Here is a 24,823-nt window from a genome sequence, read left to right as displayed (position 1 = left end):
AGGCCGAACTGCGCCTTGCAGTCTTCGAAGGATCTGATCTCCTAGGTCTGGTACATATCGCTGATCTTTGTACAGCCCGCCTCTTCCCATTTTCAATACGCGCCGGTCTCCATACCCGGTTGGAACGCCGGGTTTTTAAACATTGGCATGAAGGGGGCCGATCTATGGTCAAAGTCTCATTTTGGTTGGCGCTATCCCATATTGCTAACGCGGCTTTCAGCACCTCGCTTATTTGCACATTCGGATGCCTGAGCTTTTTTTTTCAACCAGAACATATGGGATAGTCGGGTCGTGGTCACTGCTCTGTCTTGGGCTATCCACAGCTTCTGGGAGGAGTCCGGTATCCACTCTTTCAAGACCCATAGTTGGGCTGCTTTGTAGTATTTACAAAAGTGGGGGAGGGTGCAGCCTACGTTCATTCTCTGGGCTGTTAGGACAGCACCAGACACCCTAGGGGTCTTTTTCCACCAGACGTGTGGGTCTCCCATGGCCAACCAACATGTCATCCGCATATGCTGCTATTTTGTGGGAGGTGCCCACCATGTCGATGCCTTTTATATCTGCGTTGCCTCTTATTCGCGTCAAGAGGGGTTCCAGCAAAATTGCGTACAGGAGCGGCGAAAAGGGACACCCCTGCTTCGTCCCCCTCTCAATCCAAACCTTTTCTGAGAGTTCCCTGTTTACTGCAATCCTTGCGCTGGGCTCGCTGTAATTGGTCCGTACCATGTTTATGTAGTTCTCCCCATGCCCATTTTCCCCAAGATGCAAAATAATGATCACTCCACGCGGTCAACCGCTGTTTCCGCATCGAGAGCCAATAGGACCGCTGATGTGTGCGTAATTCCCCGTAATTCGATCAGGTGTGTTGTTCTCCAGATATTGTTGTGGGTCTATCTCTTAGGGATGAAGCCTGATTGGTCCGGGTGAATCAATTTCAGGAGCAGACCTCGAGAGGCGGTTGGTGAGTATTTTGGTAAACAGTTCTGCATCCAAATTTATAAGTGAAAGCGGATGGTAGGAGCTGGGAAGTGTCGGGTCTCTCCCTTGCTTTGGGAACACGACTATCTTGGTCTCGTTCATAGATTGTGTGATGGTGCCCTTTTATTTAAATATGTTGAAGAGGTCTATGAGGATAGCGGCTAGACTGTCTTTATGTTATTTGTAGAATTGTGCAGTATTGCCGTCCGGGCCTGGGGCTTTGTTCTTGGGAAGGTCCCGGATTGCCTTGATCACTTCCTCATCTGTGATTGAGCTATCCAGTAGTTGTTTCTCCTCCTGCGAGATCTTTGGGAGGGAGACCCCATCCAGATGGGCATCCTGCGCCGCTACGTTGGGGCGATCCGAGGTGTATAAGCGTTGATAGAATTCCTTCAAGATTTTTCCGATTTCCATCATCTGTGACTTTGTTTGACCTTGCTCGTCCTTCAGTGCTTTAATTGACTGTTTCTGTTGATTCCCTTTTAACTGCCTGGTCAGAAGTCTGTCGGCTTTGTTCGCCCTTATGTAATACCAGTGTTTCAGGTGTAATAAGCTCCTCTCCGCACGTTTGGTGCGGATGGTCTCCAACTGCCCCTGAATATGCCTGGGCTCTCTTTAACCTCGACAAGTGGTTTTGGGCCCTCTCCGCCTGAATAGCTTCTAACTTGCCCTCCGGTTCCTCTTCCCACTGGCGGTTCTGTTTGTCTCTTTGAGCCTTAAGTGCGATGAACTGCCCTCTGGTTACAACTTTGAAGGCTTCCCATAGGGTTGCCCTTCACACCTCCGGGGAGTAATTTCTTGTGAAGTATTCTAGTATGTGTTCTTTAATTGTGTTTCCAGTCACGGGTCAGCAGTATCTCTGCTGGGAGTTTCCAACTCCACAAAGCCATGAACCGACGAGCCAGCCCGAGAGAGGGGCGTGATCAGAGGGGGACCTTGCTCCAATCTCTGCGTGATGCACCTTCCTGAGGAGACCCTAGGAAACCCAGAGGTAGTCAATTCTGGCCCTGGAGACATGAACATGCGAGAAATGTGTAAACCCCTGGGTCTGACCCCGAACCCCTCTCCAAACATCTTCCAATGCTAGATGTCCCATTTTTAGTCTTGGGCCTTCGATGGTGAGCCCTGGCCCGGTAGTCTGCAACTAGAGCAATCAAGATTGGGGTCCCAGGCGAGGTTGAGGCCCCCCCCCCCCCCCCCAGCACAATTTCCGCTTTCCCAAAAGATTCTAATTTGTCCAAGTGGCCCCTGATAAATCCATCCTGGCCCGTGTTCGGGGTGTAAATAGTTGCCAGCATTAGAGGGTACCCCTCGATATGCGTGTTTAGGAATAGGAACCTCCCCTGTTTATCTGTTTGGATGTCCTGAATTTGCAGGTGAATGGATTATGAAATTCAGTTAAGACGCCTGCCCTTTTCTCCAGCTCGTTGGACTGGTAGATTTGATTTTATCCTTTCAGCCGGAGCTTTCCACTGTCCTGCCGCTTTATATGGGTTTCCTGCAGCATTAGGATATCATATTTCACTTGTTCTAGGAAGTGCTCCAACTTCTTCCTCTTTACCAGGGAGTTCAATCCTCGGACGTTGTAGGTTAAGATTTTTAGCCCCAATCTTTCATATTGTGGGTGTTCACTGTTGACTGCCGCTGTACTCTTGTACGCTGGCCGTGTTTCCTTCCCCCCTGCCCCAACTTCCCCCCAAACCCCTCCTCGCAACCCCCAACAAGCGAAGCAAACCCCCCCGCCCAGCCATAACTGCCCTGAGGAGGGCCCTAGGACCTATGACCGCTCAGGCATGGAGCCCTACGCGCCATGCCCTCAATGTACTCGGGGGATAACTTTGTGGGGGTTACTAAACCCCACTCGGATTTCAATTCCGGCGCCCGGGATGGATCTCTTCCAACCGCCCCCAGGTCTCCTGATTGTGGATTCAGGCCCAGTAAATGTTTTGTCGATCGGGATTGTGTGGGCGCTGGCTGTAAGTAGGATCTCAACCACTGTGAGTGATTGCCATGGGTCTGGCGCGGGCTATTTCTTTTTGCTTGGTCGTCTATACCGTCTGTTCATGGTCTTCCACTCCCATGGGGTTTTTTGCGTGGACTTCTCCTCCCCGTGGCTTCCCTGGTGGTCTCCTACTGGTTCCTGAATCTCCTCGCAGTTTATTATTCTTTGCTGTTTCCCTTCCCATGAAAAGAGAAGGCCGAATGGAATGGTCTTCTTGTATCTGATGTGTTTGGCCGTCAATTCTCTCGTGCCGGGGCCCATTTCCTGCCGTTTCTGCAAGGTCGCCTGGGCCAGATCTTGGTAGAGTTCAATGTCCACTCCATTCATTCTGATATGGTCCATTGTTTCTGCTTTCCGGAGGATCTGTTCCTTTTGCGTGTGAGACGAAAGGGCCACCAGCACGTCACGAGGTCAGGAGCCTGGTTCACCCATCCTCCGTGGTCCTACTTTATGGATTCTATCAATTGGGACGTCCGTGACCTCTTCCGACGCCAGATTGTCTCTGAAGACTTGTTGAACCGCCTCTTTCAGGTCTTTGTCTTCAACGGATTCCACCATGTTTTTTATCCTGATGTTCGACCTCCGGGAGCGGTTTTCTAAGTCGTCGCACTGCAATTTGAGGTTGTAGGCCAACCGGACCAGATGTTCCTGGGTCTCAGCGCCCAGCTGCGTTTCTTCCTCTAAGTTCTGTACTATTTTCTCCAGGGTATCTGTTCTTTACCCCAGGTTCACCACTTCCATTTTCAGCTCCTGCACCGCTGTTTTTATTTTGCTTTTCATTGTTTCGAATTGGGTGTTCAGAGAGGCCATAAATTGTGCCTGGAATTCCCCAAACCATGTTTTTATGTCCTCCTTCGTGGCCATTGCTGCGTTGGCGGTATCCGAGTCAGACCTCGGGGCCGCTCCCCTTGTGTCCTGGCCTTTGCCTGTGTTGTGGGGTCTATTCCCAGAATTGTGCTAGGCTTGGCTCCTGCCTTGGTTGTGGGGTCTGTGCCGCCGATAGCTGTTGTTTCCCCCTTGTCTTTGACATGTGTGCCTTCCTTGTGGGGTCAGCTGGCTTCTTGGGTGGGCTCTGCAAGCCCACTCTTATTTTTGCTTGCTCTGGGCATGTAAGTGGTCTGCTAGTTTTGCTGGTAGGGCGGCTGGTGGTGTCTTGTTAGTTGGATGTGCTTGCACTGTCCAGATCGCCACAACTGTAGGTTCCAGCCCCCCCGGATTGAGTTCTAGGTTCTGAATTCGGTACTGGTGAGTATTGGAGAACTGGGTGGTCTATTGCATTTCCTTCCCTGGTTTCACGGCCCGCTCTCCCACTGTTAGTCTTGGGGCCTCGGGCCTTACTGGCCTCCGGAGATACTGAGGTTGTGCAGAATCGGTGCCTGCCTTCCCAGCACTTGGCCTCGGAACTTCGGCTTCTTGAGCTGTATGTGGGGCCTGTGGTTAGTAGGAGGGCCTTGTCTGGGATCCCGCGCGGCTCTAGGCTGCCCTCTCCTGCTGCAGCGTTCCCCGACCGTTGTCAGGGTAGCTGATGGGCCTCAGACAAGTGGAATAGTGCCGGGGTGTGCCTTGCGGATCCTTTCTCACCACCCCACTAGTTTTGTGACTATGTGTGCGCGGGCCTCGGTTTCCGTCAGGCACCCCTTCGCTCTGTGTACTTGCAGAGGGAGACCAGGACTCCTCCTCTCCCCGCTGTCGATAATGGCCCGGGGGGGGTGTGGCCCCGCTCGCCCCTCCCCACGGCCCAGCTGCCCCTTGGCTCTTACTCTGCAGACGGTGACACAGAGAGAGCGAGTCTGCCCGCCTCCCGGCCAGCTGGTGATCGCAGGGAGTGCAGTGGTGGTGGGGGGAGGGTGGAGCGGGGTACGCTGTCTTAGGTTGCTTCCGCTGGACCAGGGCCGGCCGACCTCTGTCCGAGTAGGGGGGGCCTCCCCTCTTGCACGCTGGCTTTGGTGTAGCTCCACGGCCCCCCTACTGATGGTGTGCTATCCTGTTCCGCGGACCTGCGCCACCGTGACTCCCTTCTGGTGCGCTTGATGTCAGTGTTGCTCTGCTTCGCCCCCTCCTGCTGGAAAGCTCACCGGCACCGCGGGACTGCACCTCTGCATCTTCGTTCCGGAGCGCTGGTAGTCTGTGTGGCCTCGCTTCACCTTTGGCTGCTGAACCCCCCCCCCTCTCCCCGGGCCCCAGGGTTCTGCTGGAACGGGCGGTCCCCTCCTTCTTTGTGTGCAGGCTGCTTATCCGGGGGTCTCTGCTTTTTCTGGCTCTGTCTTAGTGAGGGGTTGCGGCTAGCTCAGTCACCGGACCCGCCATTCACAATCTGTGGACGAGGCCCATCCCCCACTCCGCCCCCGATAGTTCGTCACTGCAGGACACCTGGGGTTTCTCGCCTGCCCTCCTGTACTGTGGAGGTTTCCGTGCTCTTTTGCCACTCTCCCATGGACGGGGGAGTTGTTTCTCGGCTACGAATCTGCTTTATTGTGCCTCTTTATTGTCATGGCTGAGGGGGGCGGTGGAGCTCCACTCACGCACGTCTTCCCTTCACAGCCGCCATCTTGGAATCCCCACTCTCCGCCCTTTACAACTAATCCAGAACAGGACTGCAAGACTTGTCCTTGGCCTCAAGCCCTCGGATCGTATCTTTCCAACTCTGAAATCCCTTCATTGGCTCCCAGTGGATGCAAGGATTACATTTAAAACCCTCTGCATTGTCCACAAGACTTGGGTCCAAATACCTTCAACTATTCCTCCGTAAATACCTCCCCTCTCGAGCCCTTTGCTCCTCTACTTCTAACTCCCTCCAGGTCAGTTGTTTATCAAAGGATCGCGCTGGAGGTAGATCTGTCTTCGGCTGGGGCATCCCTTTGGAACAGCCTCCCTGCCATCTTGAAACTTGAGGAGAACCATCTCCAGTTCCGGAAGCACCTCAAGACCTTCCTCTTCGTTTCTGCCTTTTCCCCTCTTCTCCCCTGCTGATCTGTTTTTCTCTATCGGCACCATGCACCTGGCCACCCTCTGTCCTTCGGGCCCCGGTACCTGCACCCTGCCACCCTCCTACACTGCCTTTGTACCACTTGCACTGGGCTCTGTATCTGTAACCATACAGTCCCCCACCCACCTTTCTTCTGCACTTACCAGATGATACCCTATCTGACTAACCTAGCACTTGACACTTGCTGCCGGCACTACCACTGTTTATCGCCTTTATTTTACTTATTAATATTTATTCAGTTTCTCTCCTCTGTTCCGCATTTTCCACTTCTCCCTCCTTCCATGCACTTTCCCACTTTTCATTTTCCCATGCACTTGCACGTTCTCAATGTCACTGGGCCCAGTAAGATTGTTGTTTTTGTTCTCCCCTGTTCCCCTCCCTTTGCCTGGTCGCGCTCTGAAACACTTGTCTACGAGCGCGATATAAATAAAATATCATATGACATCATATCTTCTTTGCATGCCTCTCTGTGATCAGTCTCTGGAGCCACTGTTGTATTATGCTTAACTCCTGTTGTATTATGCTTAACTCCTTGGAAGACTAGAGTAACATTCCTTACACCAGTGGACTCCTCTCCTTCCTTCATCCGTCTCATTTCCGCCTGACTTACTCTCCCTATCTAAGGCATTCACCAATTCATTACTTCTACCCCAATGGCAACCAAAATGAACCTGCTCAATATTAGGAAAACCTGCCCCTCCTCACTTATAAATCTGCCAAAACCCTGATACAGTCCCTGGTACTCAGCTGTCTGGATTAGCCTTCTACTTGGTCCCCACTCTACTCCTTGTCCCCACTTGACAAAGTACTCCAATTTGCCATAAAGACCCTCTGCAATCTTCCTTGTGCGTTTTCCACCTCGAAACACTGCCTCCATATCGAGTCAATGAAAAACTGGTCCTTGCATGAGCTTGCTCCCCCATACTTGGCTAACACTATCTCCTGCTACTCTACTTTGCACACCCTCCACTTTAATACACGGCCTAATCTTTCTTCCTTGACCTCCCTGCACTCCGCTTCTCGTCTCTCCTCACCCGCAACACTAAAGATCCCTTCCTCTTCATGGTAAACACACTACCTCTATCCACACTTTCATATCTACACTAAAGCTCCACCTCTTTAACCAAAAGGGAGAGCCCCATTCTTCTCCCACTTGTGTCCCCCTTCTTGACTACCCTGCAACTAATTCACAGTACATGCTACCCTGTATATATTAAATTCCTGCAGATCTGTGGGTAAAGATGTTCTTCTGCAGAAAGCCTCTTTGGACCATGTGATTTTTTTCATGTCTCTCCTGGCAAGTTCAGATATCAAGTTTGACTCATGCAGGACTTATCGGTTAGCTATAGTAACGAATATCAATGTGGTTTGTGACTCTTTCTCACTAACCAACCCAGTAATCAATAGGTAATGTGGTTTATTAAGACTCCACCCCCAGGTCAGGTCTACGTGGCTCTCCTTAGATCCCAATGTACTTATAGCCTGCCTGGCTCACAAGCTTTGCCATCCATTGGCCTTAGCAGAGCTTAAGCTGGTATCATAGAAGACTGAATCCAGGTGCCAGTCACTTCAGAAGGTAAGACTCCCCGTGTTCTTTCCAGACCCTCATTTGAAAGCTGAACAAGGTCCACTTAATTTTGATGTGACTAGTGCTCTCAGGTTTTACCTAGAGCACACTAAAGGCCTGCATACGTTTGAACTTCTTTTGTCATGTATGGTGGTGCTACTCCATGATTGAAATCTTCTAAGGCTACCGTTGTGGGGTTAGTATGAGTTAAGAATGGCCGGATGACAGAGGTAGCAAAGGTGCTGGTTAGATGACAACAGCTAAGGGTAAGGAGGAATCCATAACATGTGGAGCAAAGCCTGTAGTGGAGAGAGCTGAAGATAAGGAGGAGTTGAAGAGGGGAGCAGAGGAGGTTATGGTTAGAGGAGGAGAGGAAGTCTCGGCGATACTTGAGGATGAGAAAACATCACAGAAGAGAACACATACCCCATGCCGACAGGGCGGAGACAGATGGGAGGAGTTCAGAGCATGTAACGGGGCATAAAGGCCATTCAAGTGTTTCCGGGGCCAGCTGGGAAGAGGAGACCCGGAAGAAGGCCTTAGGTATGTGCTAGCATCAGTGCCATGAGGAGTATAGTAAAAATGAGCTGTGTGCCCATAGGATCAGGGCTCTTGGGCTGGAGGAAAGTCAGGACGCCATCAATCATCCACCAGTGCTTCTGCCCTAGCCGATCTCTGATGCTGACCAAGTCACTCCATCCCTTGAACCAAAGGCCAAAGTCTTGGCTTGCAAGATGTTCGTATCTTGTGGCAAGTCTAGGTAAGGTTATTAATCCATAATCGGTGACCCAAGGGGCATCCATACTTATGAAACCAAAACCCATCAGCTACATTGTTCTGTACCTCTGAGAATGCTTTTTAAAAAAAATATATATAATTTTTTCCACATGTAACAGTTACAATACAACAACATTAATAATCATATACTTTCAAGGTCTGTAACATTATTCCACCCATAACTTCCCGACCCCTCCCATAACTGCTGGTGTATAATTTTTAATATTTGTCTCGTTTTACAATACAGTCTCCTCTGCTCCATCTAGCGTGGTCTGTACAGTATTTTTGCCCTTACTTTGATTAAACAATGTTACCGTTAGAGCAATCCACTGCTTAATGTCAGTTCCAATTTCTTGTTTCTGCTCTCAGTGCCTTCTCCCACACCCCCATTTCAGCTGTTGCCCATTTCTTCAGGTCTTCCCTCCATCTATCTGTACTCTGGCCCTTGGTGGCTTTCCACTGCATGGCTATATTGCGTTTATCCAGTACGTATATTAGGTCTTTGATCTTCACCATGGATTTGTGCTTAGTGCTTCGCTTAAAGCATCCCAGCATACATGCTTCCGGGGATTGGATGTCAAAATGTATGCCTTCTGGTACCACTTTGTCTGCCACTCTCCTCCAAAATTCCTGTATCATCTTACATCCCCAGAACATGTGCATCATGCCTGCATTCTCTTACTTTCATTTGAGACAGGCCTGATTACCCGCCGCCTTGAACTTTGCTATTGGCACTGGCTTCCGGTATGCCCTTTGTGTGATGTAAACTTGAAGCAGCTGCAGACTGGCGTTTCTTATGGTATATAGCTATGCTTTGCCACTCTTTACCGTCAAATGATTTCCCCAGTTTTTCCTATCCTCGCCTGCACTTCAATTCCACTCTCGAGTTGCAATCTATCAGTACCTCATATATTCTGGATATAGCATGACCCTTCCCGCTCAGAGATATTTGTGATTGTTTCAATATCCTCACACTCTATTGTATCCTCCGTTACAGGCATCCACCTGCTCTTATTTGTACTTAGCACTGTCCTGTGTAGTCGAAATGTACCTTTGTGTATATCTGCAGATTCTTGCAATTCCTTAAATTCCAGCAACCTATTATCATTCCTCCAATCCCATATCGTAGCAATACCGCAAGACTCCCAATGTGTTCTCACCCCTGCTCTAAATCCCTGCGTGTCTGACATCACCGCCGCCAGGGGGGACTGTGGTGATATTGGGTCTCTAGTTTCCATAATTCTGCAGGTCCTCTGCCATATCTGTATACCCAATTGCACTAGATGCGGGTGAACGTGGGACTCCCGCAGAGGGGTCTAAATCAAGTCTCTAAGATACTGTCTTTTTACTGCTTGCTGTAGGAGAGTCATCTCCTCCGTAGGGTCATCAGCCATCCATTTCACTACATACTGTAACTGGCTTGTCAGGCAGTACAGCTCAAGGTTGGCTATCTTCAACCCTCCTAGTACATAGGGACTTTGTAATACGTTGAGTGCAACCCTATGCCTTCCCCCCTGCCATAAGAAACCCCTGCATACTTTATCAAGATCTAAGAAGAATTTCTTTGGAATATTGTATGGGATATACCCAAAGCAGTGCATAAGCCTCGGTAGTGCTGCCATTTTTAATAGTGCTGCTCTTCCCGCTATCGAGAGCGGCAGCCTATCCCAAAATTCCATCAATTTAACCAAGCCAGCTTTGGCCTGTATTTTGTTTTCATGTTCTAGCGTGGGGTTATGGTATATGTTCAGCCCTAGATATCTGAAGGACCTCCCGCTCCAGGGCAGGGGAAGAGTCAGCAGTTCTTCCGTAACAGTCGCCAATTTTGCGAGCGGGAAGAGGCATGACTTGCTCTTGTCTATTCGAAGCCCGGTCGGTGTGCCGAAATTGTCCAGCACCTCCAACACATATGGTAGGTTCACTTTGGGGTTGCTCAGATATAATAGCATGTCATCTGCATACATTGATACTATGTGCCTGACCCCCTCAGTGTCTATTCCTTCATTACTATATTCCTATTGTAGGTATGCCGCAATGGGTTCTGCTGCAAACTCTCAGGTTCTGTGGATCTTGATGCACGGAAGCTGCTGAGCCCCACAGTCCCTCTAAAGTGTCAGGTCAACTACTGATTAGCTAACAGCAGAAATCCCAACACTTCCGCTGGAAAGGGGAAGTGGAGAAAATAACAAATAACAGATTTCAGTCTTCAAACTGGAAACTCAGGAATCTGCAGAAGATGAAAAAAGAATAACATGAGTTAAAGTAATCCTAAACGATGTCCCTCTCCCTCCCCTAACACTGTTCCTACCTGTTTTGCCTCTGCTAAAGGCAGGGAAGCACTATAGAAAAATGTGAAGAAGGTGGGCACCACCTGTAGTTTGAGGTTAATTCCATGTGTTAAAGCGTTAAAATATGATTTCTTTATAGTTTTTTTTGGAGCGGACTGTGTAGAGCCCAGAGACACCTGAGCCAAAAGTACAGTATCAAAGAACAAGGTAGGTGTATTGCACCCAACTAAAGAGCCGCTCTCTATTCTACCTCCTCCAAGGTAAATAGGCTAACAATGATGAATTCAAAGAGATGTTAATTCAAATCATGTTACTCTTTGTCTACTGTAGATTAATTAGTTGATTAATTGCCATTATTAGAGTATCTTTTATCTTTTGTATATAAGTAATTCATGAAGGGGAAGAACCCAAGTCATCGGGGTTTAATGGTTGTAATGGAGAGTTTTATTTCCAATGCATTTCGGAGATCTGTCTCCTTCATCAGGGTTCTACTCTACAGTAAGCTTTATGTTAATACCATTGTCATAATCACATTAGTTGAAAATCACCAACAGGAAAAAATAAATATCAGAAAAAATGCACCATTAAATATACATTTACATATTAATTGAGGCATATCCACAATGTGTTGCACATGTAGATACCATGAAATTGTTGAGGGTAACGGTGGTTGTGATGAAAAAATAATGAAGAAAAAAAATTAAAAAAGAAGACAAAAATATTCAGTATGACCAATCCATAGTTACACATAGGCATTTGAACTAAATGGTAAACGTCTATCAGTACCTTAAATTGCCGGGCCTTTTCGTATGAACTGTGATCAGTTCAGAGAGTGATATCCTGCAAGAATGTAAGATGCAATATACTATGGTACACTATCATGCTGTTATGATTCGCATTCCAAGTTATGCTGTGTAAATATGTTGCACTTCACTTACTTCCTTATTGACGCATGTAGAACGATATACGCACTTAACAGCACAATGCGTTATCTGTAAAAATGAACATGTTATAAACCTTTGTCTATGCTGTAGCTTCTAGATCTCAAATGTTCGTATAGTTAAGGGCTGTCCCAGAAGCTCTTGTTTTACCGTGTCTTTGCTAGTTGAAAGCCGTATCAAGGTAAGAACCGCGCATGCGATTCTATCAGCTAGGGTTACCGCTATGGCAACTGAAGCCAATCCGCAAAGCGAATGTCTGCTCCAGCCGCCTCCCGTCCCGATCCTGCCTGGGGACAGGAATCGGGACGTGCTGTCAACCATGATTGCGCGCAAGACTCAAGTTGTTTACAAACCCATGTATGTCGAATGTGAAAAAATAAAAATAATTAAAACCTGGAGATACCATGCAATTAAACCTATCTGATCGCATATCAACGACCTGCCCTGGGCTATTGCCATAGTTATAGCACGGCATTAGTCAGGGGCACGCCCATGGGTGTGTCCCTAATCCCGTAGTTAATATTACTCTGCTCAGTGAGCCCTATTCCCAGTGCTTAAAGTGGGCCGGGGCCTGCCGCGGCCGGGCCCCGGCAGTCTCCATAAAGTGGGACTGAGCCGGGGCCCTGCCGGGGCCCCGTCCTACCGCAACATTGGCGGGATGCATTATCCCGTCGCGGCCGCAGCCGCGACGGGATAATGCGCCTGCAATGAAGTCAGGCAAGCTGACCGAAGTGGCAGACAGCCACAGCGACGCTGTGACTGGCTGCCACTTCCGTCAGTCATAGTAACTGCATCTGGTAACCCCTGGCGCGAGAGGTCACCAGAGGCAGTTACTGTCCCTTTGTTTCCCCAGGTCGCCGAGGTGTCTTTAACCCTCGGCGAACCTGGGGATTCCTCGACATATTTCGAGGTTTATAAAAGATGGCTTTGAAAGTACACATTTCAAGCCATCTTTTATAAAGCTTTGCCGACGGACAATTTTGTCCGTAGTCAAAGCTTTATAAAAGATGGCTTGAATTGTGTATTTTCAAAGCCATCTTTTATAAACCTGAAATGTTAGAAAAGATGGCCTGAAAACTAGGCAAACCGTAGGGTATGTTATGTTCCGCCCTGCGTCCCGCTACGCGGTGACGCAGGGCGTGCTTAATAAAAGCCCCGCCCCCGCGTTCGGGAGGCAGTTCCGGGCAAACTGTTATCCAGCGTGGGTGTGAGTCATTGCCAGCTCCCGCTGGAGCTGCGCCACAGGCCGCGCGGCCTACCCGCCTAACGCCAGCCCCCGCGCGCAGGCCGCGAGTCGGCATCACAACAATGGCGACGAGGAGAGACGAGCTCCACAACAAGCTCGGTGCTCTGAAGGCACCACAACGACATACAGCCATCGCGGCTTAATTTTTGGACACCCGGTGGGGGTGCCATCACACACGTGACCCCCCACCCCAAAAAAAAAAAAAAAAAAAATTTTTTTTTTTTCTCTCTTTCATCTATTCATGCGCTCTGCCTCCAAGACCACAGCTCTTCCCATCCAACACAGGAGAGCAGCACCACAGAGTGTGGGGAGTGCCAGGCCAGGAGTTGCAACACGGCGCCTGGGCACGGCGGCACCTCCAAGGCAGGCAGACGACGCAGCACAGCATTGGTGGCCGTCGGAGGCACCTACGACAACACGGATCAGGTACACGCCAGCATGGCGGCCGGCACATCCACGCCTGGGCCCTTCACGCCGTCCAGAATTGCGGCAAACCTGTCCACGACGCCGCCTCCACCTCGAACTCAAGGTACTTCGTCGACACTGGTCCAACCGTTTGACCCATTCACGGATCCGTCGTCATGCGGACCCAGATGGCAGCTATGGATCCAGAAGTTCGAGATGGCGATGGAGTGCAAAGAGATCACTGCGCCCAGGAAACTGAAGGCACACCTGCTACTCAGTGTGGGTGATGAGGTACTGCGCATTTTCAATTCGCTGAAAGTTGATGATGGCCTGGATGGGTACCGAAGCGCGAAAGACGCCCTCACCGATCACTTCCTCCCTCAATTAAACCCAGACTATGAGACGTTTCTCTTCTGCACCACATTACAGACAGCGGAGGAAACCCTTGATGCGTACCACACCCGCCTGAGGAAGTTAGCCATGTCCTGTGAATTCACAAATGTGGAGAGGGAAATCAGGAGGCAGATCATCAACGGGATTCATTCGGAAAAACTGAGGCGCCTGATACTCAGCGAGAGGGGTATCCCCCTACAGCGTATCCTTGAACTAGGACGTCAGAGGGAACTGGCACACACCAGAGCGGCCAATATGGAGGCCACGCTACACAGGCTGCAACCTGCTCTCAACACGGCTATGGTGGCCCGCATCGCCAACAAACAATCCTCGAGAGATGACAACAGTGGCGGATACGGACAAAACAGGTGGCAACCGCGTATTCCGGGACCCACTGAGTGTGGTTGGTGCGGTGGCCCACGACATGGCCGTCGCAACTGTCCTGCTCAAGGCACCACGTGTGGGGCATGTGGCCGGAAGGACCATTACGCGAAGGTATGCCGATCAACGGACACCCCCATACAGCCTCAGCAAAACCAGCCGGAGAAGATCGCGACCAAGAAAAAGAAGCAAGCCAGTGCCAGAAGGGTCGCAGTGGCCAGCTCTTCCACGGAGGATGAAGGGGACGATGTCTCGGCAATGCTGCAGGCCCCCTCCAAGGACACAGACAGGAAAGGAAGGAAGGTATACCTGGTGTCTGCACTATGCCAGGACCGTGGACCTCGAGGAAAAGCCACCCGAAGGCGCAAATGCGTGGTCACCATCCAAAATCAGTGCGTTCAGATGACCATCGACACAGGCGCTTCGGTGAACGTAATGCCTGAGAGCATTTTCCTGACTCTAAGTCCTCCACCAGAGCTGAAAAGCACCGACACTCTGCTCTATGCATACGGCTGTCGAAAGCCCCTGCCGGTAATTGGCAGGTTCCGCACCACGCTGGAACACGGGGAAAACAGACTATGGTCCAAAGTCTATGTTGTGAAGGCAGGTGTTGAGAGCCTCCTGAGTGGGGACGCAGCGGAGGACTTGGGAGTGGTCCAATTCGTCTGCCATGTCAACGAAGAAATGGAGATCGAGCAGATGCTTAACCAATACCCTGACTTGCAAAAAGGCATAGGCTGTCTAAGAGGCAAAACCATCAAACTGCATATTGATGAGACTGTGCAGCCGAAAGCCGTCCGGCACCGGAGAACGCCGTTCCACATGAGAGAACAAGTGGAGCAGGAACTCAAGGCACTGGAAGAAGCGGGTATCATTGAGGAGGTCACAGGGCCCACACCGTGGGTCTCCCCAATGGTAGTCACACGGAAGCCCAAGCAGCCTGGAAAGGTGCGGATCTGCATAGACATGCGCCTCCCCAACACCGCCATTAAAAGGGAACGCCACATAACCCCAACAATCGACGAGATTGTGGCTGACCTCACAGGGTCGAAGATATTTTCAAAGATTGACCTAAAGGCGGGGTATCATCAACTCAAACTCCACAGAGACTCTCGATACATAACAACATTCTCTACGCATCTGGGGCTGCGGAGATACAAACGCCTAAGTTTCGGAATATCATCAGCTGCGGAGGTGTTCCAGCAGACCATTCAGGAGGTCATCCGGGGCATCCCTGGTGTCCTCAACGTGAGCGATGATATTCTGATTCACGCCCCCGACAAAGAGACACACATCAAGAGGCTTCACGCCCTACTGGGCCGACTACAAGAGGTTGGGCTCACAATACATCGGGAAAAGTGTGAATTCCTCAAAGCGGAGATCACGTTCTTCGGATACAAGTTTGGCAGCACAGGCATCTCCCCGGACCCGCAGAAGGTCGCAGACATCCAGGCGGCTAGCCCTCCGATGACACCCACGGAAGTGCGCAGTTTTCTAGGCATGGCCACCTACTGCGGGAGGTTCATCCGAAACCTGGCCACACTATCTGAGCCGCTGCGGGAACTCACGAAAGCCAACGTCAAGTGGGAATGGGGGCCAACATGTCAGGACTCGTTCGAAAGCATCAAGGACTCCCTCTCAGCTGACACCAAGATGGCCTACTACAATACTGAACTGCCCACAGAACTATTCGTAGATGCCAGCCCCGTGGGGCTCGGAGCCATCCTAATGCAAGTCACGAGGGAAGGGGAGAAAAGACCGATCGCGTATGCATCGAGAGCCCTCACCGAGACCGAACAAAGGTACTCACACATCGAAAAGGAGGCCATCGCCGTGCTGTGGGGGTGCCGGCATTTTCACCTCTACCTATATGGACGTCACTTCACGACGATCACGGACCACAAGCCCCTTCTACCAATCTTCATGGGAACCTCAGCACACCCTCCGGCACGAATAACCAAGTGGTTACTGCACCTCCAGCAATATGACTTCAACCTCGTCTACCAACCAGGCAGCGGGAACCCGGCGGACTTTCTATCCAGGCATCCGCGAGAGGCCACTCAACAAGAGATCCAAGTAGCGGCAGAAACACAGGAACACATATGCCAAGTGGTGCGAGCAATGAGGCCCAGAGCGGTGAGCATCGAGGAAATCGAGGCGGAAACGCACCAGGACCCGTGTTGCGACTTGGTGAAAGATGCCATCCTGTCCGGTGACTGGAAGACTTTCATGAGACATACACACAACAGAACAGCGGAAGCAAAGGGGTTTTTGTCAGGCATATTCACAGTGCGGCAAGACTTGTCAGTCACGGAAGGTGGACTGTTACTTCGAGGAAACCGCATCGTGATCCCTCTCAAACTACAGGACAGAATAGTGGCCCTAGCACATGTGGGACACCAAGGACTGGTAAGGACGAAAGCCCGCATTCGGCACCGAGTATGGTTTCCCCAGATCGAGGAGCGGGTCGAGACACTCATCACCACGTGCCTAGCCTGACCAGCCAGACCCGGAACCCATCATATCGGCAGAACGGGGCCGCTCTCGCTGGGAGGCCATCAGCATTGACTTTTGCAAGCTCCGGGAGGGCCTCCACTTGCTGGTGGCCGTCGACGACCACTCCCGCTACCCGGAAGTTGAGATAGTTGAGTCCACAGCAGCTGAAGTGGTCATTCCGGCCCTAGAGAAAATGTTCGCAACCCATGGACTACCCATCTCAATCAAAAGCGACAATGGCCCGCCGTTTACGGGAGAGGATTTCAAAAAGTACCTACAAGATCTCAATGTGAAATATCACCACATCACTCCAAGACACCCCCAGGCAAATGGGGACGTAGAACGATTTATGCGGACCATCAATAAGGTACTCCGAGTGTCTAAGGCTAACGCCAGCCCCTGGAAGGTTGACCTCTTCCGATTCCTCCGAAATTACCGGGTCACGCCTCACAGTACAACCGGCATACCGCCTGCGGACCTCATGTTCGGCACCGTCATCAGATCCTCGATCCCGCATCACCCAAGCAGAACCCCGGACACGGTGAACGAGGAACGCACCGAGAGAAGGAGGAAGGATGCCAACGAACACATGAGTGGCAAGCGGAGAGCGAGGCCGTCCCATCATCAAGTGGGTGACCAGGTTATCATGCTACGTAACCCTTCCAAGTCAAAACTTGACACAAGGTACGAGGAACTTCCATGGACCGTCAGCAACCGGCATGGAACCATGGTCACTGTGACACGAGGAAACCGCCAAGTGACGAGAAATGCGTCATGGTTCAAAGCCATACCCCGTACACTATGGACTGATAAGGAATGCCATCGGGAAGGCATGGACAATCCACCCAGCGAAGAAGAGCCGGAGGCCATCCCTGAGGAGGATGGAGCGCGGGATGGAAGCTGGGAACCGGTGGATGAACCTGGCCTCGAGGACCCGAACAGCGACGATGGAACCGAGTCTGAAGCAAGGGGGAAGGACCCCCGCGAAGGACGATACCCACTGAGAACAACGACAAGACCGCCAGCCAAGCTAAGTGACTATGTGTGGCAACTGGTGCAATAGTGCCATGAACCCCAATGGCAAGGTGGCTGAGTGTTGAAGACTGAGCGCTTATGCTGGACTTGGCCGTTGATCGGCTGTTAGAGTTATGTGTTTTGTTTTGTTTTATAATAAAGGAGGAATGTTATGTTCCGCCCTGCGTCCCGCTACGCGGTGACGCAGGGCGTGCTTAATAAAAGCCCCGCCCCCGCGTTCGGGAGGCAGTTCCGGGCAAACTGTTATCCAGCGTGGGTGTGAGTCATTGCCAGCTCCCGCTGGAGCTGCGCCACAGGCCGCGCGGCCTACCCGCCTAACGCCAGCCCCCGCGCGCAGGCCGCGAGTCGGCATCACAACAGGGTATGCACACAAATATATATAAACGTTATATATTTGTGTGCGCATCTTACTATGGTTTGTGTACTATGCAAGCCATCTTTACGTTTATAAAAGATGGCTTGCAAAGTACACAAACCATAGTAAGGTACGCACACAAATATATAACATTTATATATATTTGTGTGTATACCCTACGATTTGCGTACTTTTTAGGCCACGCCCCTCCCACAAGCCACGCCCCCAAACGAGCCCGCCCCCCCCTCGATTTCTTACCCCACTTAAAGTCCTGCCTATTCCTATTGCGGCTCTGTTGACTGCTGTTTAAAAGCTGGCTAGGGTTGCCATATGTGCTCCAGCCGCCTCACGTCCCGATCCTGCTTGGAGGCAGGAATCGGGACGTGCTGGCCACCATGATTGCGCTCAAGGATACTGTTGTTCAGAAAACCATGCACATCTAGTATGTAGAAATAAACATAGAAATACGTGATGAAAATGAACATTAAGTTACCATGGGGCTAGTCCTATCTATGATAAATATGATCTTCTCTAAATGGTCAAATGCTGGTCATCAAGAGATAAACGTCAACTAAAAACAAAACATGTTTACAATTATAAATAAAAAATTGAAAAATGGGCTAGTGCTATAGAGTAATTTCCTGAAAACAACGCTTCGTGCCTTGTTTTCGAACCCAGGTCACTGACTATCTTGATTGGGGACTTCTGACTGGCAGTCCAAAATGTCTGTCACAAATCCCCTACAGAAACAGTGTGATTTAAGGCAAGTGAAAATCTGTACTTCTTGAAATTGAGTTCTTACTCAGAAATTAATTCACTGTAGAACCCTAAATACTTTTTTGTCTTAAATGCTTCTTTATTACCCAAATTCGTGATTAATGTGGCACCTTGGATTAGTGTCCCAACTTCATCACTGAACCATGAATGCAAGTAATTAGAGAGAGCTGCGCTCGCGCTCAGTATTGCACCATGGATTTACAGCTTGTGCTCTAACTTCTAAAGACTTGTGTTGAAACTGGGAAGTAGTTCATTGCTAATGTCTCAATACATCTGCAAATAGAGAGCCCTGAAGTAAAAAAAAAAATACCCGTTTCTCGCCTGCGCAGCATCAGACAGATGAACTATGCCCGCTTCCTGCCTGAATTTGAACAATGGGATTTGCGCGTGTGCGCACAGGAACCGACAGTTAGTGTTTCACTGAGTCGCTGCACTCACAACACTGATACTTCAAATGAATTTAAAATGAGTCACTGGGTTTAATGCTCTGCGTTCATCTGACGCAAATAATGTATCTCTTTTTTTCTAAATGAACTGTCTCTGAATGAACTTTCACTTGCCGTAGTGACTGTCGAAACTATAACAGTCAAGGAATTGAAAACTATGTACACTTATCACACGTACATGCGCACAAGAAATAAAGCCGTTCCATGAAGACACTGCTCTACTATTAACACGGGAATTCCGAAGAGGGTCTTTAAACTTGCACTGCAAACTCTACGTAGCTCTTGACTCGTAGTTCCCCTAACGAACTACCTACCTAAACTACACACTAGTTCTTTCAATCAATTTTTTAACTGTTTCTTAACAAATTTCCCTCACAGATGAATGATGTTCCTCAAAATTAATTATAGGGCGCTGCGCTCCCACCAATGTTTCCGCTTGTCTTGTCCCATGTAGATTCTCTTAGTCACCCTGTTACCTGTCATTAAACTTCAAAAAAGGGATTTACAGGCCACAGTTTCATAAGCAGGAAAACACAGAACCTTCCTCACTGAGGAAAGAGGATGAAAGGCAGTTAGAACCTACAGTTTTCTGCCAGTGTCTTAAAATCAGCCAATTGGAGAAGACCTGACCCAATGAGCCAATCAACAGTCTTGAAGCTCTCCACCATGATGGCTTTGGGGATCCCTCAATCTGAGAAATGTAGTTAAGGACCCATTTCAAAATGGAGCACAAAATGAAAGAATAACCTATTCCCAAAGAACATCAATTACCAGCACAATTTCATGCATTCAAATACACCGACCTGCACACCAAGAATACCAGAACTCGATCCTGACACAATTATGTATAACATTGGGGACAGGGGGCACCCCAGTCTCTTCCCTTTTTGCAGCTGCCACTTGTCAGAGTATGTGTAACCCCTCCTGACTCTGGCTGTCGGTTGGGTGTATATTGGCTTCCCCCACTTCAGATAGTTCGGACCTATTCCCATTTTGACCATAGTGGTGAACAACCAGTCCCAGTGGACCGGATCAAACGCTTTGATCGTATCCAGTGAAGCCAAGGCGCAGTGCTCCGCTCTGTCTTTAGTGTTGTTAATGACATGATGTAACCTTCACAGGTTCCCAGAGATATTCCTACCCGGAACATAGTCTGTATGATCACGATTTACGATCTTTGATATTACTTTCCTCAGTCTTTCCGCGTGTATTGCTGTAAGAATTTTACTGTCCTGTGTCACAGTGGTCTGTGTCTATTTTGTTTGATTTGAGGATCGGAATTATCAAAGCTTCCCTCATACTATCTGGGAGTATTCCCAATTCTTATGCTTCATTGTATACTCTGGCCAGGAGTGGCGCCAACTCCTATAGTATTCTGAAAAGATTTTGTTAATGCCTACTTGAGTATTTACCTCATTATCTTCGGCGGTTTGGATGCAGTATATTGGGGATCTCTTGTCCCTGCTTTTGTACAGCCAAGCAAGCATTCTCCCTGGCCTATCTCCCTGTGTATGGCTTCACTCCATATGTTTCTCATAATTGAACTTGCGTAGTATTTCCCATTGTGTTAGGCATCCCTTCCTTAATCTGATTTCCTCCTCTAAATGATCTTCCCCTGCGCCCACTCTCCTTTCGACTTCCAAGAGTTTAAGTTCTGTCTTTCTCAGGTTGTTAATAGTTTTCTGGACTCCCTCTGTTGTGGCTATCAGCTCTCCTCTAATTACCACCTTGTATGTTTCCAAAATCGTGCCTACCTGTTGGACACTTCCTCATTCACATCCATAAAATCTACTGTGCTTTTCCTGATGTGTTAATTAAATGCCTTATCCGATAATGCTTCACTCCTAAGTCTCCAGGAAGGTACTGGCGGTCTCAGGGCTAATATCCTCCATTTTGATAATATTGGGGCGTGGTCCGACAGGACCCTAGCTAGATATTCAGCCTCTGTAAATTCCAGACATGTTCCTCCACTTTGAGCAGATAATCGAGTCTCGTGTGAACTTTATGTGGGGCTGAATAATGGGAATATCTTCCGGTATCCCTATGTAGTGACCTCCAAATATCCTTTAACTGCAAATAATTTAGTAAGGTATTTAGGACTTTAGCAGGTGAGGCCGGTCTTTTGTACCTAGTATCAGACCTATCCAATGCGGGACATATGGTACAATCAAAATCTCCGCCCCATATCATGCCTCCACTTCTATAGGGTCTGAGTCTCGTATACAGTGACTTAAAAAATACAGTGGCGTCATGATTGTGTGCATAGGTGTTCACTATACATACCTCCCGGTTCTCTAGCATACCATGTATTATAGCCATTCTCCCTTCGTCATCTATCTGAGCATTTAGTACTTTAAGTGGGACAGATGGGGAGACCCAGATAAGGACCCCTCTAGCGTATGTTGAATATGTGTAACCCACCATCACCCTGTCCCTTGTACTAGCCAGCTTCTTTTGTTTCTGTACATTTAAGTGTGTCTCTTGTAATAGCGCGATCCCGTCTTCGTGTCTCCTTAGATACGTAATCACCCTCTGTCGTATGACGTAATTATTCAGGCCCCTGATGTTCCAGGTCATGATTTTGACTTCTTCAGCCATCGTATATTAGTTTCATTGGCTCTAGCCCACTGGTCCTCTCTGTACTTTAGCCGGGATCGTGTATAAACTACATGCAATTATACCAGGCTTCTCTCCCACCCCTTTATCTAACCCCCTCGCCCCCCAACTAATAACAAAACGCACCCTAACTGTAACTTTCCAGTCCAGCTACGCACGCTAAGACTTCCCTGCTTCCGCTCCATGAGACCTAGTCGCTGGACTAGACTCCTGGTGCCCAACGGGCTGGCACTATTCAGTACCCTTAGAAAAACCAACTGGTATGGGGTAGTAGAAGGGTCTGCGTGTTGCTTCCCCCTACTAGGTGTCTGTGACTGCACTGTCGTGCTACATATTCAGCTCCAACAGCAGCATCAATATGCCTTATCGGCAACAGACCTCGGGTAACTTTGCCTCTGTCCGCCTTTGCTGTGTGATATGGGCTTTTCCTGGATTAGCTTCGCCTTGTGGATCTCCTTGTCATCATCCGACTATGCCTGAGTTTGTAGTCATTACTCTCCAGCTTCCGGGATCTGCGCGTTATGATAATGATAATGATATGTTATTTATATAGCGCCTTAATCCAAAGCGCTTATCCATCCAGTCCTGCACTTCCAATGGTGTCTCAAAGAAGAGGGCCTTGCCGTTGTGTAAAATCTTTAATTTAGCTGGGTATATTAACATGTATTTTAGACCAGCTTTTGCGCTTGAAAGGTGTAGTCTGGAAAAATTACTCTTTGCAGATTCTCTTTGTATAGTCCCCCCAGTTCCTGAAAAAGCGAGGATCTTTTCCCTGTCCTTGTAATTTAAAACTTTGGCGAGGATAGGCCTGGACAGAGCACATGGTGGTGGCCACCTGGTCAGGGAACGGTGCGCCCGCTCAATAGTGAATCCCTGTGTTAGGTCTCCAGCACCTATTTCCCGCAATAGCAAGTTTTCAATATTGGTGATGGGGTCCGATTCCCCCATTCCCTCGGGCAGGCCCACTATTCTGATTTTGTTCTGACACGCTCGTCCCTCCGCGTCTTCAGCTCTGTCCTCTAGTAATTTCACTTTCTGCAGTAGGATATCAACATCTTTGGTCGTTTACACTCTTGCCGTAGTATTTTCTCAGACCTGTTCTTCTAATTCGCCTGTGCATTCGGCCAAGGCTCTGACATTTTTCCGCAAGAGGCCTACATCGATTCCTACTGCGTTAATCTTAGACCCCAGGGTTGTGTGTAGTACTGCTATTGCATTCAATATCTGCTGATTCCCTGAGTCTGTTGACTCTCTAGGAAGTGGGGTGGATTGGCACTGTCATCATTTTTGGCAGGGCTTTCGGATTGTAAATGATTCCATCGTGGTCTGCTTATTGTTTGCCTTGTTGCCTTTTGTCGCCATCTTCTCACTGTTCTCCATCTTCGGTTCTTCGAGTCTGCTCTTACTCAGCCGCACCTCCTTTTCCACTTTCTAGTCTCCAACCATAGATCTCGCGCCTAGCTTGGGGAGCTGGTAGATTACTTTCCCTATGCAGCTGCAAAAGCCTACTTTAGTGCAAGCCCTTATTTGGGTCCTTCGATGATGCTCCTTCGCCGGTCTCCGTGCTATTGCTGTGGTCTCCAGGCGTATTGCATAGTGCTATCTGCCATGCTATTTTATAACAGATATCCCACTTCTCCTGGTTAGCAAACTGTTAATGTGGCCAGGCCCCACGGTCTTGCGTCCTTTCCTTCTCCCTCTCGGCAGCAAGCGCAGCGTTAATTTGTGCACCTTTCACAGCATGCGCACAATTTCCTCTGGGTTCTTTATCAGCGGTTATATATATCTGCGCTCAAGAACCTTTGTTTTTTGCAAGGGTGTGCCTCTGTGCCGCTTGGTTCCCTTGTTTAAATATATTTTGAGGACTCTGTTCGCTTTGGACCAAATGCTGCGTGGGATGTCCCTGTTTACCAGGGTGGGCCTCTGCTCTGCATGTTTGTTTTATTTGAATATGCAGTGATGGCTCTGTATGTATTTGCCCAATGTTTTATGTGATGCCGCACTGGCTGCCCATCTGGCTTCCCCTCTTATCTTTCACTCTTAAGTGGGTTTTCGGTGTGAACCGACTTTGTCATCCTGCAGGGCGGATTTAAGAGCCTGTCGGCTCAGTCTTGTGGCCTACGCCTCCCTCGGGCCTTGATGGGGGGGAGGTGTGTTATCTTATCTGGTGCTCTGACGGGCCCATCGCAACACTGGCACTTAGAGCCTGGGCCCAGTGAGCCGCACACTGCAGACAGCCTTTACTCCTTTGGGAATGCTCAGTGGTTCTCACCGCCTCTCCGCTCCTTACCGCTCTGTCGTGGGCCCCTGTCCTCGCCTTCCGCCCTCAGCTTGGAGTCGTGTATTTCGCTTCAGTTGCTCTATGAAAGCCTGCAGCCTGCCACGTATGTTGCTGTAAGCGCTTCCCCCATTAGTATCTTCTACGTCTGCTATTCGTGCGCCAGCTGCTTCATTGTCCGGTCCGGGTAGGCTGACTCTCCTGCATCCGCTTGCTGCTTCCCCATGTTGCTGTCCGCCAACTCAGCGCCCGGCATGTCTGCAATTAAACTCTGCTGTCCCTGCTCCTCCTGGTCAACGAGTTTGCTGGCGCATGTCTTCTGCGCGTCAGCAGCAAGATCAGGGCACCAGACTTGTAGCTTCTCACGCTGTAGTTGGTCTTCTGCTCTGAGGGATCTGCTGGGCCTGTTTGCCTTCTTGACTGTCCCCCTTCTCTTCACAGGTCACTATTGCCACCGTCGCGGCTCACTCCAGCCATCGCACTGCATGCCACATTTTATTCTGTCTCGTTCCGTAAGTTTATTTTTCTACGTATCTCGCCTTCTCGCCTCGCCCAGGCTCACAATTTCGCTCTGTCCTAGCCGACGTTCCTCTTGTTGCCAATCTTTTATTTTCTGAGCTAACTTTGCTGTTTAATGCATGTAATTTAACAGATCTGCAGGATCTTCCAGTATCCACGTCTGCTTCACATGGCAGTTAGCCACGCCCCCGCCTGTGAGAATGCTTGTTTATCCAAGGGACCTTGAGTGATACTGGAGAGAAACATAGATATTCAAAGACATTCCTTTTTGCTAGCCAAAAATATTCAAAGACTTTGAAAAACTGGTCACCCTGACTGTGTGATGAATTGCCACCTG

General features: G+C 49.4%; 1 protein-coding gene across 2 annotated transcripts in view; it reads left to right on the top strand.

Annotated features, from left to right (window-relative positions):
* Positions 1-24,823, top strand: part of UFL1 (UFM1 specific ligase 1) — a 1,228,658-nt gene that overhangs the window by 790,883 nt on the left and 412,952 nt on the right. The gene's annotated exons all lie outside the window — the stretch shown is intronic.

Source organism: Ambystoma mexicanum, chromosome 4p (genome assembly GCF_040938575.1).
Source record: "Ambystoma mexicanum isolate Mex_15411 chromosome 4p, UKY_AmexF1_1, whole genome shotgun sequence".
NCBI classification, from domain to species: domain Eukaryota; kingdom Metazoa; phylum Chordata; class Amphibia; order Caudata; family Ambystomatidae; genus Ambystoma; species Ambystoma mexicanum.
Note: the sequence above shows the minus strand (reverse complement) of the source record. Positions and strands in the feature narration are given on the sequence as shown.